At 33.3% G+C, this 16,628-nt stretch overlaps 1 protein-coding gene across 1 annotated transcript in view; it reads right to left on the bottom strand.

The window, feature by feature from the left end:
- The window catches only part of LOC148304994 (zinc finger SWIM domain-containing protein 4-like), a 154,892-nt gene that overhangs the window by 19,900 nt on the left and 118,364 nt on the right, over positions 1–16,628 (bottom strand). The gene's annotated exons all lie outside the window — the stretch shown is intronic.

Genomic DNA, 16,628 nt, shown 5'->3' with positions numbered 1-16,628 from the left:
AATTATTCATTTGCACAATAAATAACCTCAAGGCAAATGAGTAAATTATGTGGACTTAAAATCTGGTTTTGGGTGTCCAAATCCTTGTTCACAAATCTGGATTTCTCCGCATAGGGTTTGTTTGATCTTTTGACATCTCAACATAGATGAAGACTCTGCTAAATAAGAGCTATTTAAATTAAACATAGATGGTATCTGTGTTGAGATTAATCTTATTTGTGGTTGTCAATCGTGGGTAGAATGGTGAATGTTACACGTGTAAAAAGTGATCACTTAAACCAGCGTATAACAGGCTGTAAGCCCTGTAAACACATAGACTGCCATATTCTTCTTCATCTTTGTCAAGGTGACAAAAAATATACAATAAATTGCTAAAAAAATATTAACCGTTATAATATTTTTAAAATACATATTTATTTTGCACGAGTTTTCAGTAATTAAATGTAATTTTAAAATATATTCCAGTATTTTTTTCTCACGTAAAAATTGATTGTCAATCAGGATGACATCGAGTTACGAGCATTTAATTAAACTATTTGAAGGGGAAACTAGTAGATGGTGTTTTTATACGAAACGACATTTGATTTCCAATCATTCACTTTTTTTCTCAGTCATTTTCGAAGGGTTTTTATTTTTACAATATGTGAAACTTTTATACGACACGCTTTGTCGCAGTTCTGTGTACTGCGACAAGCGAAGTTGAGCATTGAAAAAATGTTCTATGGATTATTTTAATAAAGTTTTATTGATAACAATAACACAATTAAAAGGGGTGTGTTAACCCTTAATAACTAAACATTCATCTGGCGGACTACGCAATTAAAAACGTGAAACTTACTCAAAAGTATTTATTAAAAATAGGATCCGGTTACATGGCACTTACGTTTTGTTTATTAGCAATGAATGTAAGAGACCTTTGTATTAATTATAAATCAAACACAGATTTTTTGAGTGTACTAAGTTGTATTTTATTAACAAAAACACATAAAAATTATATTGTGACAATTGTTTCGCCTTGTTAGGTCATTATCAAACGAATGTGAAGATCAAATGGACTACGGTCCTTATGTAGCTATACAATTCTAAGTGACAGTTTTAACACGTGCAGCAATAATTTATGGGGGACATCAGTAGCTAATGGGGGGTGTAGGTATGTACCCTTATATTTATTTTCTGGGAAAGGAAGAATTTATTGACATGGCAATATTTTAGAGAATTAATATTTTAAAGCTTAATACAATTGTTGGTAATATTATTTTTAAGAATTTAGTAGACTCCAAAAATCTGTGTTTGATTTATAATTAATACATAAATTAAAATGGAGTTCTACAAATTAAACGCCAAATCAATAAATAATGTAAGATACATTTAACAATAAATCACTATTCCGCACAGCTACTACATATGTCAATATTGTGCGATCCACAAATGGCATTGTATCTACAAATATAGTTAAGTTATCTAAGGTTAGGATGGTTTGGGCACGTGGAACGAATGAGTGAATGTTGAAGAAAGAATATTAAAGAAAAAGTGAAATTGAAGAAATAACTGTAAAGCAAATATATACAGCAGCTGTCTAGTTCACAAGTTTCAAATATGATTGACGTACGACTCCATTTGCAGAAATTATAACATCTTCCGATGGGGTGGTTAATTTTGCGCCACCCTGTATTAAAATGAAAAACAGAATCTAAAAGAGTAAAAAGAAAACAGAATCAAAATAACAATTAGGAATCCAACTCCCAACCCAAGTATCCACCCTTCTTTCTGAACATAATTCAAGAATTGCGGTCATAATTTCTAAAATGATAAATGCATTTAAACTATGAAATTTCATATTTATTGTTATTATTATTTTGTTTGTAAATAAAAATAATGCTTGACACAGGCAGAAACATCCTTTCAAAGGGTGATGTTAAATATTTTTTTCATTTTAAATAACAATGAGGTATTAAAGGATGCTAGTAAATATAATTAATTGCCATAAAAATAAAATAAAATGAAACTTTCGAGAGCGTTAAGCAATCGGCGATCGTTAAATCGAGGTATCTTTGCGAGCGAAAAAAAACGTAACAGGTTTTATAAATTGTAAATTACAGGGAAAAGTTCAGAAATAATAGGCAAAGTTTGACCGTTTGCGTAACAAAATGGCCGTTATTAGAACGGGCGGGAAGGCCTATTGTAAATGTTTTTACCTAGCGACTAATGTTTTTCGCCCGCTTGACAAGGCTTTTCCATTACAAGGAAGACCAATTTAATATGTTTTATTGTCCCGTTCCTGAAACTACACGCCCGACGCACGATACTGCAAACATTGCGGACTTGATACGAGACATGCTGTAAAAAAACAATCATTTTACGCTGCTCGGATGGGAAAATAACGCATAGTCGCGTTGAGTGTAACAGAGTGAAATGAGATATCGCTCACTCCTTTTAAGAACGTCATAAATCAAAAAACTTGATTTTTCAGAAGATCGTTTTTAAAGTTTAAAAATAAATAAAATGTATTAAAAATAAATATCAAGCCACTTATTATTAAACTTGAATGTTTTTTCTCCATGTGAAAAATATTTAGTATATTTAAAAAAATAATTAAACAATACCTTTTCATCAAAATGCAAAAACAAAACTTTCTGCCCTGTAGCGGGTAAATATTAAGTTAAAAATATGCCGCTTTTGCTGGCATATAGTACATTTTCTGGACATTCCGAAAACATGCACAACTGAAAATTTACGATTTTTGATATATGACGTTGTTGAAAGGAGTGAGCGATATGTTCAAGCAAACCGAAATAATAGATTCGTTAGAATGTCAATATGTGGACACGTCATTTTGATTCGATTACCTTTTGAAATGAATGTAAATGAATCATTTGTACTTTATTATTCATTGAAATTCAAAACGCCACTCCTCCAATAGATATAAATCAAAGTTCACAAATTATTGAACTTTTAATAGGATCAAAATGTTATAACTTATCGGAATATTTCAAGTACATAGTTGTCTATGGGATCTTAACGACCCGTTCATTTAAATTGATCAAGTAACCAGATACCAATTTCGAGTGAATCTCGTTCACTAACGCTTACCCGTTCTCTGGATTGCTGAATCACAGATAGATCGATTCGCGGATGAATGATGGACAGAGAAGGGTCGCGAAAAAGTATGACGTAAATAATTTATGCGAGAAGTGAGGTTTCATATAGATAGATCACCTAAGTGATATAGATTCACTGATGCGAAACTTCCAAATGACTCGATCTTACCCACTTCTAACATCTTTACGTTGATGAAAATTTAATTCAAGGTAGCCTCATTATTCGTATTTTTTTTTCTTTTTATAAAGTATGATTTCTGAGTAAAATAAGGTTCACGACAGCTCACTGGAATGATACAGATCCACTGATGAGAATATTTTCAATGACAAGTGATAAAAAACTTACATTATTACTCTATAATGAGATTTGGTTCAAAGTGACTTGATTGTGAAAAATTAAATTAATTTAATAAATAAATCAGTCGTAATAACATTTTTGACATCTCAACATAGATGAAGAAGATTATTAAAGTAAGTATTTACAGGGCAAGTGCTCCGCAAAATTATGAAAACCAAAATTTAATGTTGGCTAGTTTACTACATATCGAAGAAAATCGAAAGGCTTAGCAATTTGGATGACGAAATGAGAGAAGCTATATCAAATATTAGACCTTACATCGTTGAAATCTGTAAAAGCCTACAAGCTCACATTAAATAATGTTCGCCGCAAAAAGTTTTATGATTTTAAGTTTTTTTTAATCAACGTAATTTTTAACTTTTCTGTAATAAAATAATCAGTTTTATTATCCATAAAAGTTATCTTTGTATGTTTTTTTATCTCTACTCTTGGTGTGCCGCGAATTTTCCTCGTGATCATAAGTGCTACCTGACTTCAAAAAGGTTCAGAACCACTGTTATAGAACAAGCCGCAAATAAAGTTTGTGAAGAGAGATAACAGTTTTTTGTTGTATTAACATATCATTTAGAAATATAACGTCGGCAGAATATATAAGTAGTAAAGATGGCCGAAGCCGCTGGTTCGAATCAATATTGGCGGAGTGGAAGGCATTTCTAGCGAGGCCCGTATTTATTCACCATTAGAGCCGTGTGTGGCAGGGAGCAGGCCAACTTCCCAAACTTCACAAGAGCCCCTTTGCTCGTATAAATTTGAATAAATATATCACCCCCGATGTATAATTCAGAAACTAAGGGAGCTTTCCGAAAAAAGAGAAAATTTTCAATTAAGGCACACATACGTACATACGTTAAATAGATACTTAATTTACCTTAAATCCAGGTAACATTTGACGTACCAATTGAATTATTTCCTTAAGGCATAGTAATATATTATTAGATTAAAACCAATATTTTTAGCTTTTCCACTTTTTTCATTTGACCAGCGACCGGGTTTCGTCGTTACCGACATCAAATAAAAAAAAGTCGCTGGTCAAATAAAAAATAAAAATAAAAATAAAAAAAAGTGGAAAAGCTAAAAATATTGGTTTTAATCTAATAATATATTAAAAATGCAATTCCATCACGAAGTGTCAGTGGATAATATAAATCTATTAAGGCATAGTATTCGATGAGTCCCAACATAATTTTCTTTAAACCCAGGTAACATTTTACGTACTTAGTTGATTTTTTTTTCATAAAACACCGTTTTTGTTTTGAAAAAATAAGTTTTTGTTCGAAATAATTATATAGTTTTGAAAAGAAATTATTGAAAGGTAGGGAGATAATTTTTTTTCGATATAAATATCGCTCACTCCTTTCAAGAACGTCATAAATCAAAAATCGTAAATTTTCAGTTGTGCGTGTTTTTGGAATGCCCAGAAAATGTACTATATCCCAGCAAAAGAGGCATATTTTTAACTTAATATTTACCCGCTACAGGGCAGAAAGTGTTGTTTTTGCATTTTGAAGAAAATGTATTGTTTAATATTTTTTTAAATATATTAAATATTTTTCAAATGGAGAAAAAACCTTCACGTTTTACCTAAAAAGATCTGTTGCACAGTAAAATGTTCAATAAGAGGCTTGATATTTATTTTTAATACATTGTGTTATATTTTAAAACATTAAAAACGTTCTCCGAAAAAATCAAGTTTTTTGATTCATGCCGTTCTTGAAAGGAGTTAGCGATATATTCTAAAAATAAAACCAAAATATTCTTCAAAAACACATCTGGCGCAGAAAGATGTGTTACCTCTTCGGCGGTTGGCCGGCGAATGAGTTCTGTATTAACGAATATCCCTTAAAACACCTTTTCTATTTAGAAAAAAAAAGTTTTTCTTCGAAATAATTTTATGGTTTTGAAAAGAAAAGAGTTATTGAAAGGTAAAGAATTAAAAAATATTTTTTCTATGTATCTTGTCCGCCTCTGTAGTGTAATGGTCAGCACGCTCGGCTACCGTTCTGGAGGTCCCGGGTTCGATTCCCAGGGGGGTCAAATAAATATAAGTGATTTTTTCACTGTAATATTTATTCAATATTACCCTGGACTGGTACCTGAAGCGGAGGGCTGATCACCTTTCCTTCGTGTGTAAACGATCAAGATAAAACTGTGTTCATATGAAGCAGTGCCCTATGCACCATTGGGGTGCGGATAAGGGTTTTATTATATGTATTTTGTAAAAAAAGACAAATTTCAATTTGCATTTTCTTTAGACCGCGCGCGAAGGCACGACCGACCTCTTGCGTAGTCGTCCGCGTTTTGAAATTGAATTTAGAGAATTCCCTCTTAATCCGCGTAAATATTCAGATATGCCAAATACGTAATAAAGTAATTCTCATTCAGGTTCTGATTTGCATTTTCCGACGCAAAAATAAAGTACAGATGTAACATCGCGTGTTTCAAAGAGTTCATAAATTTTAATCGTTCGTTAGGTATTCCTCCAAAGGACATTTCTTTATACTTTCGAGGGAATTTACATCTCGTCAGAACTACCAGGCGGACGCTCCATAAAGAAAAGAAAATTAACATTTTTTTCCTTTAATTTCAAGTAAAGAAAGAATTTCATTATGCCTTGGATCCGTTTGAATCAAATGAACACGTGCCTTAGATTTAACATATCTTTGGAATGACAAACATATATATAGTTATGTTTGTACGTTAAAAACTAGTGGATAGAATAATCTGTTGATATAAAGTTGCAGATCAACGCGTCAAAACACGTCTTTTGTTACAAAATGTCAATTTTGTCTCGAGAAGAAAACGAATGAAAACATAAAATGGTTAAGACGAGGCAATTAATTATTCGCTGACATAGAGCATTCGTGTACTACACGGAATTTTACCGTCCGACAGTCCGGTTTTGAAAAATGAAAGCCACTACGACAGTTTAGCGTGATCGAATTTACGCGCACCATGATCACGCACAGATCAAACGCACCGATCCGAAGAAAGACGGCCAAAAGCACAAGCCAATCCAAGCCAATCATTCGTTTTTTCATGCTAACCGGACTGCCGGACGGTAAAATTCCTGTAGTGCACAAGCGCCCATACACTCCAAGATTCCTTAGCATTCATATATATGTGACTATTCATACATGATCTTCAGTTACCTAGAACGTTTTCGCGCTCATATTTATACCTTATTTGATTTTTTGATATTTTATTTCACTTCATAGGTCAAGTTTTAGGCCATATTTACCGAAATAAACCGATTATTGTATATATTATCGACTTCAGGTTCAGTGCTGCAGAACAGCGTTTATTATTTAATATAATTTTGTACTTAAGCTATACATATTTATATATATACATATATATTTTTTTTTATTGGACACTGTCTATCCTCACTAGGTATTTGGAGATACCTGTTCTGAGGTAGGCAGGGTATGTTTATTCTTTTTATAATACAGCTTTATATATTTTTAATGATAATATAAAAGTGGTAAGACTGAAATAATATGAAATAATAATTATAAAATGAAAGCAAATAGAGAGTTTAACTAAAAGAAAAGTAAAATCTAAAGGAGTAATATTATAAAATTAGAAAATAGGATTATATAATTATAAAACACTGACACATAGATTAATCACACACAAACTTTTATTTGCTGCTCCAGCTGGGATCTTCCAATTTTCAGGAGCCATTCTTTTGTGTGCATTTTGAATTTATTTCCAACTGAACATAATATTTCTTGTGGGAGCATATTATAAATTTTAGGGCCTATAAAATTTGAAATGATATCGTATCAAGAAGTGTAGTATTTAAACAATTATTTCGAGGTCTGTTTGCGAACTGCTGATGTAAAATTACGTCGTTATTGCAATAATAACTGTCTGTTCTTTGTCTCGGAGTAAGAACGCAACTAAGAGCGGCATGTGTCGCGGTGAGGATGTCAGTTTAACTTTTTGCTTCCAGTATTTACACCAAGCATGTGGGCCTAACGTTTTCCGTATGTAAATGTCCCCGTTACCCGCATCGGTCGGCGCCCCGTTCCCAAGAACCACTAAGTACTCGTCTACAGCTGATGCAAAACGTGGAATAATGAACTCGACGCAATTAACCATAAAAATAATACTGCGTTGTTAGGATGCAGCGCCCTATGGACAAACTTATTAGCCGAAGAGCCAAAGTATTGCATAATTTGTTAATCTTGCAGTGAAGTCTATCGAGTTCACGAAGGGCCGGAGAGCCTTCCTGAATCAGTACTTACCATATATCGTTTTCGTTTATATTAAACGCGTCTCTCAGACTAAAAATCAGTCATCTATTACACTGTCGCTTTATTATCCTGGCGCCTATCTTCAAAACAAAATTTCGAGTATATAATCTTTAAAATATAATATATTTTTCACCATGGTCACCCTATGAGAGTTGGAAAGGTTATATGTCAATGTCTAAACTTATATTATTTTAGAAATAATAAAAAAACTGAAACAAATGCATTTTTATATTTTGTATATTAAAAGCATTGTAAACTTTGTGGTATGGTAATATAACATCTTAATTTATGTATTCATTTTTAAATCAAACCAGATTTTTTGAGTCTACTAAGTTGTATTTTACTAACAAAAACACATAAAAAATTAATATTGGACATTCGTTTGAAAATGCCATAACTAGGCGAAACAATTGTCACAATATTATTTTTTATGTGTTTTTGTTAATAAAATACAACTTAGACTCAAAAAATCTGTGTTTGACTTAAAAATTAATACATAAATCAAAATGGAGTTCTACAAATTAACCGCCAAAACAAAAAAATGTATAAAAATATATATAACATCTTCCTCATCGTTCACTTTGTCCAAAATGCATTTTTGACCACCAAAAAAGGACCGAACTGATATCACTCATTCCTTTAAGAACGTCATAAATTAAAAATCGTCAATTTTCAGTTGTACATGTTTTCGGAATGCCCAGAAAATGCACTATATCCCAGCAAAAGAGGCATATTTTTAACTTAATATTTACCCGCTACAGGGCAGAAAATGTTATTTTTGCATTTTGAAGAAAAACTATGTTAAATATTTTTTTTAAATATACTAAATATTTTTCAAATGGAGAAAAAACCTTTAGGTTTTACCTAAAAATATCTGTTGCACAGTTAAAACTTCAATTAGTGGCTTGATATTTATTGTTAATACATTGTGTTATATTTTTAAACTTTAAAAACGTTCTCCTGAAAAATCAAGTTTTTTTTATTTATGACGTTCCTGAAAGGAGTGAGGGATATGTATTCCTAACCATCTTCAACCGTGTTAAAATAAGGACACCTTCAATGATTTTTTTATGCACCACCGACATCCTGAGGTCCAAAAGATCGTAACGCGGGAATTTCAAGTCACCGAAGCGAATAGCAAACTCCGGAACATCCTACATTCCATGTCCCCGTCCGGATTTTTCTTCTCAAATTCTTTATCGAGTTCGTTTCCAGTTGCTAGTTACAAAGTTTGATCAAAGCGAAAAGACGGCGGGGCTTTTTATTTTCCCTTCCTTCAAGTTGCTCGCTGACAACTTGGATCAAAGAAAATGTATCGGGTGTACGGGTAAATGTAGCCGAGTCCCCTCCGCGAGACCTTGATTTGTTTACGATAGTTCTAAATTAATCTGGGAAATAACTTATTCTGTTTCTGTATCTCGCAGGCGTACATCATCTGCGATAGCTTTCTGCTCTCCTGATAGCACAAAATACATTGACATAAATCTTACTTTTAAAAATGTACAGTAAAAACTTACTGTTCTCTTTGTATGTAGCATTCATACTCTGCTCGTGTTTATACTAGCTTTGAGGCAAGCGAGTATAAGCACGAGTCGTCCAGGTACTAAAACTGAGTTTACACTCAAATTATACACGCACGAATTTTAATTGTATTTTTTATTTTGATATTTTTCTACACTGACATCAAATATTGTGTCAAGTCTGCAAGACTGGCGGTTTTTATCAAAAAAAAATATTTAATTTTTAACTAACTAACTAACTAACCATCACGCCGCTTCCCCGCAGGGGTAGGCAGAGAGAATAGAGCGCCACACCACTCTGTCCTTGCAAACATTCTTCGCCTCTTCCACGTTCATGCATCTCCTCATACATACCCGCCGATTGTTACGACTCCTAACCTGACCACTTTCAAGTATTTGGCATACCTGATCGTGCCATGTTTTTCTTGGTCTTCCTCTGCTTCTTTTCCCGCTAACATTCGCCCCATAAATTTGTTTTACCGTTCTTTCCTCACTCATTCGTTCTACATGTCCAAACCATCTCAACACACCTTTCTTAATTTTATCGATAATGCTTATCTCAGCTTTGCATTCCTTCCTTATTTCACTATTCGCGCATCTATCATACATCGTTTTGTCGCACATTCTTCTGAGAGATCGCATTTCGACTGCATTTAGTCTACTTTCATCCTTCTTTTGCCAACTCCATGTTTCACTTCCATACATTAGAGTTGGAACCAGGACTCCGTTGTGCACTGCCAGTTTAACTTCCGCTGATAGGTTTTTATTTGCTATAACTGATTTCAGCGTACCATTCACTTTGTTCCCAGCATAATTTTTTATTTATTTAATATAATTACATTTTTATACAAGGTCTATACATTTCCACTTAATGTATATTGGATTTATTGTTATAGTTTTTAGAATATACATATATGTAATCATTATTTTTTTTTAACTCCTTACCTTTTCAATGACTCTTTTCTTTTCAAAACCATGTATGTAATTATTTCGAAGAAATACTTATTTTTTCAACGACAAAACGGTGTTTTGAGAAAGAAAAAAAATCAATTACGTAAAATGTTTTCTGGATTTAGAGAAAATCAAGTTGCGACTTAACGAATACTGGGCCTTAAAACGTACTGAACGTCGGTAAAAAGAATTTGTTTGTTAATTTGACTATTCGCATCGAAAATTAGCAATGGAATCATCGCACCGGCCAAGGATTCGGTATTATACATTTGTACACATGTGTATACGTCATGGTAAAACATAGTATATGTACAAATGTTTCTACAACGAAACTTGCGACGGAACAATGCTTCTAGACATAAAAAAAAACTATGTACTGTCCGCGGACAAAGCTGGCTATGAAACCAAACACTAATGCACGGACTCACAAATAGTTCATATTCTAATGTGTAATTTATGCCAATTTATGTGAAGCTGGTATCCACAGGACGATGTGTACTTGCACATACCTATAGTACCTCCTACTACTACTACTACCATCACGCCGTTTCTCTGCAGGGGTAGGCAGAGAGGATGGAACGCCACACTTGTCCGTTCTGACAACACTCCTAGGTTTCTTCATATCCATACATCTAGTCACACATAAGCTCCGATCAGTTAGACTTTTGACACCACCAGATTTAAGTTCTGATTGATCTGGTCGTGCCAAGTCTTTTTCGGCTATTCTCGTTCTGTTCTCCCGTTCACATTCGCCAAATATACTTTCTTAGTCATTCTCTCACTATCCGTTAGCTCCACGTGTCCATACCACCTTAAAGAACTTTTCTTATTTTTTTCAACTATCCCCAAGCGCCCTTGAGGTAGTATTTTACAAAAATGGCGCTATATAAATCATCCAAATTTATTTATTTTTTATTATTTATTCAGCCTTACATTTCGCTATAATATCTTCGTTTTTAATAGTCATACAACGATTTTCCACAAATTTGTCGAGGGAACGCATTTCAACGGCGTTCATCTATAGAATGATATATATCATTTGTTAGATCTCTATGGGCGAGATATACGTGTAATACAAATTACCATAAGTTTGTATTGACGCCATTTTTGTTACAAATGTGTGGCAAAAACGGAGATTAAAACAATTAGTCGTTTTTTGCGAGTCCTTGTGGCATAATCGAGCATTGATCTTGCAGCTCATGGCCTTGTAAAACTGGAAATTCGAGTATAGAGTAATTAAGGGATATAAAAAATAACAAATAAATAAAAACAACGAAAACCATCTGGCTCCAGTGAAAACTAATGAGCAATAATAACTAGCTATGCTAATTATAACTAAACTTATATATTTAAAATCCCCGATATACTTGAGTGACCGATTATATCAAATACGAGAAAAAAATACGGTTTTACTCGTAAAAACGAGTAATTTTGTTTTAGTTCGGTTGATTCCCTTCAATTTAGGGGATTGTAAATATTAATATACAGTGGAACCTCTCATACCGAGTAATTCGCATAACGAGTTTAAAAAATGTTCAAAAGTTACAGAGTTACAGAGAAAGGGCAAGTCCCCTTTTCACCACATTCACTTGCGAGCCGGTCAAAACAAAAAAAATGTTTCAAGAACGAATTATGCTAGTTATGAGAGGTTTCACTGTATTTTGAGTCCACCTTTATAAGAACAGTGGTTGGAACATTTGGCTACCATGGTCTACTGCAGGTCCCCAGTTCGATTTCCAAGGGATAATCGAACTCGGGAGAGCCAGGCTGGTAGCCAAACCTGCCAATCACCACATATATCAATGGTTCTTAACCATGTTGGAGGTACCGAACCCTACCGGTTTCATATCCGCGTTCACCCGAACCCTTAATTGGAAAAATTTATCCATTTTTAATTAATGTTTTACTTAGTAAATATCATTATTTCTTAAAATCCACTGTGACACGTGTTTCGATGCATTCCGCGTCATTTTCAAACACCGTATGATGCGAAAATGATGCGGACTGCATCGAAACACGTGTCATATTAGATTTTAAGAAATAGTGGTATTTACTAAGCAAAACATTAATTAAAAATGGATAGATTTTACCACAAAGTGACTGCCGAATCAATTAAGGATTTTTTTTGTTGCTAGATTGATATATTCCTTTCAAATAATACACTAGATCTATTGGATAAATTAATATATTGTATGTTGTATCACTTTTCATAATATCGTACGATAAGTCGGGTGTGTGTTATGAGCTCCGCCGAACCCGGGAGACTGACTCACCGAACCCCTGGGGTTCGATCGAACCCAGGTTAAGAACCACTGTATCATATCGCTCACTCCTTTCAAGAACGTCATAAATCAAAAATCGTCAATTTTCAGTTGTGCATGTTTTCAGAATGCCCAAAAAATGTACTATATCCCAATAAAAGCGGCATATTTTAAACTTAATATTTAAAAAGATCTGTTGCACAGAAAAAAGTTTAAAAAGTAGCTTGTTATTTATTTTGATATACTTATTGTATTTTATATTTAAACTTAAAAAACGTTATTCTGGAAAATCAAGTTTTTTTTATTCATGACGTTCTTGAAAGGAGTGAGCGATATCATCAATCTATTGTTATTTAGTTTTACCTTATTATTAATAGGTCTTACGTTCGGTATGAGAAATTGAATTGAATGGAATTAAATAGAAGTATTTGTGTATATGTTGTATATGACAAGAACACGAATATTTCTTTTCGTCAAATAAATATTGTACATTGTGTCTGAGTGTAAAAAACGAAAGTTGTGAGTTGTGTATGAGCGATAAAAACAAGTTATTTTCATTTCTGATAATAAAAATATCCATTTTATTGATTATTTTATAAATCTTGAACACTTCCGTGCGCTACATGTAAAGAAAGCAGCTAAAATGTTCGCATTTGCCGATGCTATGTTTTTTTATAAGTATGTGTATTTAAGGGGATATTCGCAAGCACAGAATTCATCCCACCGGAGCACCGGAGACCACCGGAGAGGTCACATGTCTGTTCACGCCCAATTTTTTAAAGAATGTATATTTGACATTTTTTTATTAACATTTTGAGCGTGTCCAAATACTTGTTCACAAATCTAGATTATCTCCAATTATAGGAGATATTTCATATTATTTATCGACATATCGCTCACTCCTTTCAAGAACGTCATAAAAAAAAATCGTCAATTTTCAGTTGCGTATGTTTTCGAAATGCCCAGAAAATGTACTGTGTCCCAGCAAAAGCGGCATATTTTTAACTTAATATTTTCCCGCTACAGGGCAGAACGTGTTGTTTTTGCATTTTGAAGAAAAGGTATTGTTTATTTTTTTTAAATATACTAATTATTTTTCGAATGTAGAAAAAATCTTCAGGTTTTACCTAAAAAGATCTGTTGTATAGTACAAAGTTCAATAAATGGCTTGATATTTATTTTTAATACATTGTATTATATTTTTAAGCTTTAAAAACGGTCTCCTGAAAAATCGAGTTTTTTTATTTATGACGTTCTTGAAAGGAGTTAGCGATATGCTCCGCGGGCCACAAGTGGACACGCAGCGGGTTGGCCACCCTTGATTTATATTTTGCAGATTGACAAAAATTGACAACACAAATAATACGAAGTAGTTCTTAGCATTTATGATAAAGGACATACATTTTCCTTGTGCACCAATATGACGTCATACCAGATGTTGCTCGGCCAGTGGCGGTAAGCGAACTGTGACGTGGACACGTTCTTCCACAGGTGACTAAGTAATTTGCGGACCGAATGCACACGAAGGGAACTGGATTCACTTAAAATGCAATCTGAGGGGCACTGACGAAACAAAACCCGGAAGTTTTTAAGGCGGGATAATCGAAAGCCCGCAACTTTATTTTCTCTAAAACATTCAACATAATTAAATTTTTTGTTAAAACACCGTCATTACATTGTAAAAATAAGTTTTCTTAATTCTTCAAAAAATTGCATGGTTTTAAAAATAAAAGAATTATTTAAAGGCAACCAATTGAAAAAATATATTCTTCAATTCTTCAAAGCCTTATTCGCACCCGGTGGTGCATAGGGTACTGCATCATCATGTAAATGCAGTATTATCTTGATCGTTAAAACACGAAGGAAAAACCCTCCGCTTTAGGTACCAGAGTAATATTGAATGAACATTATAGTGAAAAATAACTTATTTGACCCCCAGGGAATCGAATCCGGGAGCTCCAGTACGGTAGCCTACCGTGCTGGCCATTACACTACGGAGGCGGACCACAAAAAAATCAATATACTCGTACACTTGCAATCTAAAATTCTTAACCCAGGCTACATTAAACGTAATTGAATTTTTGCTTTAAACACTTGTGTTTTAAAAAAAAGTCTTTCTTCGAAAGAAATATATGGGTTTGAAAAGAAAAGAGGTATTGAAAGGAAGGGGTTGAAAAAAATTATAGTAAAATTTTTTGTATATCGTAGTCGTACAGGAGAAAGTGACCAACTACCAAAACGTAAAATGTTCAGGAGGGCCATTTAAGTCACTTTTGCTTGGCAAGAAAATAAACACCAATGCAGTTAGTCATCTTTAACTAGTCAATATATTATACTTCCAAGTTTAAAATCCTTTGGGTTGTTTTCAGGGCAATATTAAGCTAGTAAGATATCAAATAGTCAATGATCACGTTTTTGTACAACAATGCACTTGGTCACTTTCTCCTGTATAATAACGATATGTATATTGCAAAAAAAAATTGTATGAACGACGCTTGTGGTTCCTCGCGCAGCCGATCGCGTATCGAATTCTATATTTGAGAGTACACCCTTATAATGCAATCCGCTGGATACAAACGAAACAAAACCCGGAAGTTTTTCAGGTATGGTGACGTAGGGCTCCCTGCAGTGCGTTCACCTTTCGAGTACGCCACTTCCTATGCAATAATTAACGCTTTAATTGGTGTATCGCCACTGGCCGGCCATAAGGCGTGATGGACTCGTACTTTGTTTTTATCTTGCTTTCAAGCACCGTTAATAAGTTTACAGTGGGTAATAGAGGCGCAAAACAGCTGCTTCACGGTCAACCGCCGGACACGGGCCAATCTTACTTAATTATAGCATTATCATGGTAATATATATCTATATATATACCTATATATATATATATCTATATATATATATATATATATATATATATATATATATATATATATATATATATATATATATATATATATATATATATATATATATATATATATATATATATCTATATATCTATATATATACCTATATATACCTATATATATACCTATATATATATATATATATATATATATATATATATATATATATATATATATATATATATATATATATATATATTATATATATATATATATATATATATATATATATATATATATATATAATATCGAAAAGAAAATATCTGGTTTTTCAAGCTAGAATTAAATGTATTTTCATAAAATCTTCATAACAAAATTTCATAAATACTTCCTGTTTTTCTCTCCTTTTCTTCAAAACACTCAGTAATCAGAATTACCCATTGCACGATGTATTTTTTTCCTTCAGTTGCAATCTTTATGTATGACTTGTATATAGTTCTTTGTTTTATTCCAATTTTTCCAAACAGATAACACGTCAAAATTTTGTACTGTGGGGAAAACGTGAGAACGGCAAAGGGATCGCGCTGTCAAAAAGATCAAGAAACGCCCGATTAGCCCATAAAACGGACACCATTTGTGATACTGCTCCGGCATGCAGAGTGTGCTCTATTACGGAACGAGCCCCATTCTCAAACTAGGGAAAAGTGGACGGAACAGAACCGCAAGGCATACAAAACAGTCGCACACAAACTAGGAACAATTCCAGTTCCATAGTCCTCAAGTTTCCAGCCCCCGAGTAAAAAATGGCGGCGTGGAAAATATTCACGATCCAAAAAGCCCGCCTCTTTCGTAGAAGTTTCGCGGTTCAAATTGAACCAATCGGAAACTCGAGCATTGCAGAAGGGACAGGGTTGCCAGTTGTATGGGAAACCGAATACGGCAGTGTTGGGTATATTATGAATATGAAATGAAGATATTATTCCATTTGGGGAACGAACGGAAAGTGACAAGAATACTGACGCGTCCGTTTGAAAAGATTTTGAACAAGAAGAAAACTTGGAGGAAAAACAAAAAACAGGGAGGCGTTTTTATTTAAATGCAATATGTTGAACAACCTAACAACGCAGTATTATTTTGATCGTGAATTACGCGAAGGTAAGGTGATAATTAATATTAAATAAATATGTATTTTTATTAATTGATTCGACAGTCACTTTGTGATAATATTTGTCAATTTTTTATTTAAAATTTACTTGGTAAGCACCACTATTTCTTATTATCGAATTGTAACACGTGTTTCAATGGATTCCGCATCATTTTCAAACACTGTGT

Source organism: Brachycentrus maculatus, unplaced genomic scaffold (assembly GCF_059751285.1).
Source record: "Brachycentrus maculatus isolate JH-2025_06_01 unplaced genomic scaffold, ASM5975128v1 h1tg000294l, whole genome shotgun sequence".
Lineage (NCBI taxonomy): Eukaryota > Metazoa > Arthropoda > Insecta > Trichoptera > Brachycentridae > Brachycentrus > Brachycentrus maculatus.
Note: the sequence above shows the minus strand (reverse complement) of the source record. Positions and strands in the feature narration are given on the sequence as shown.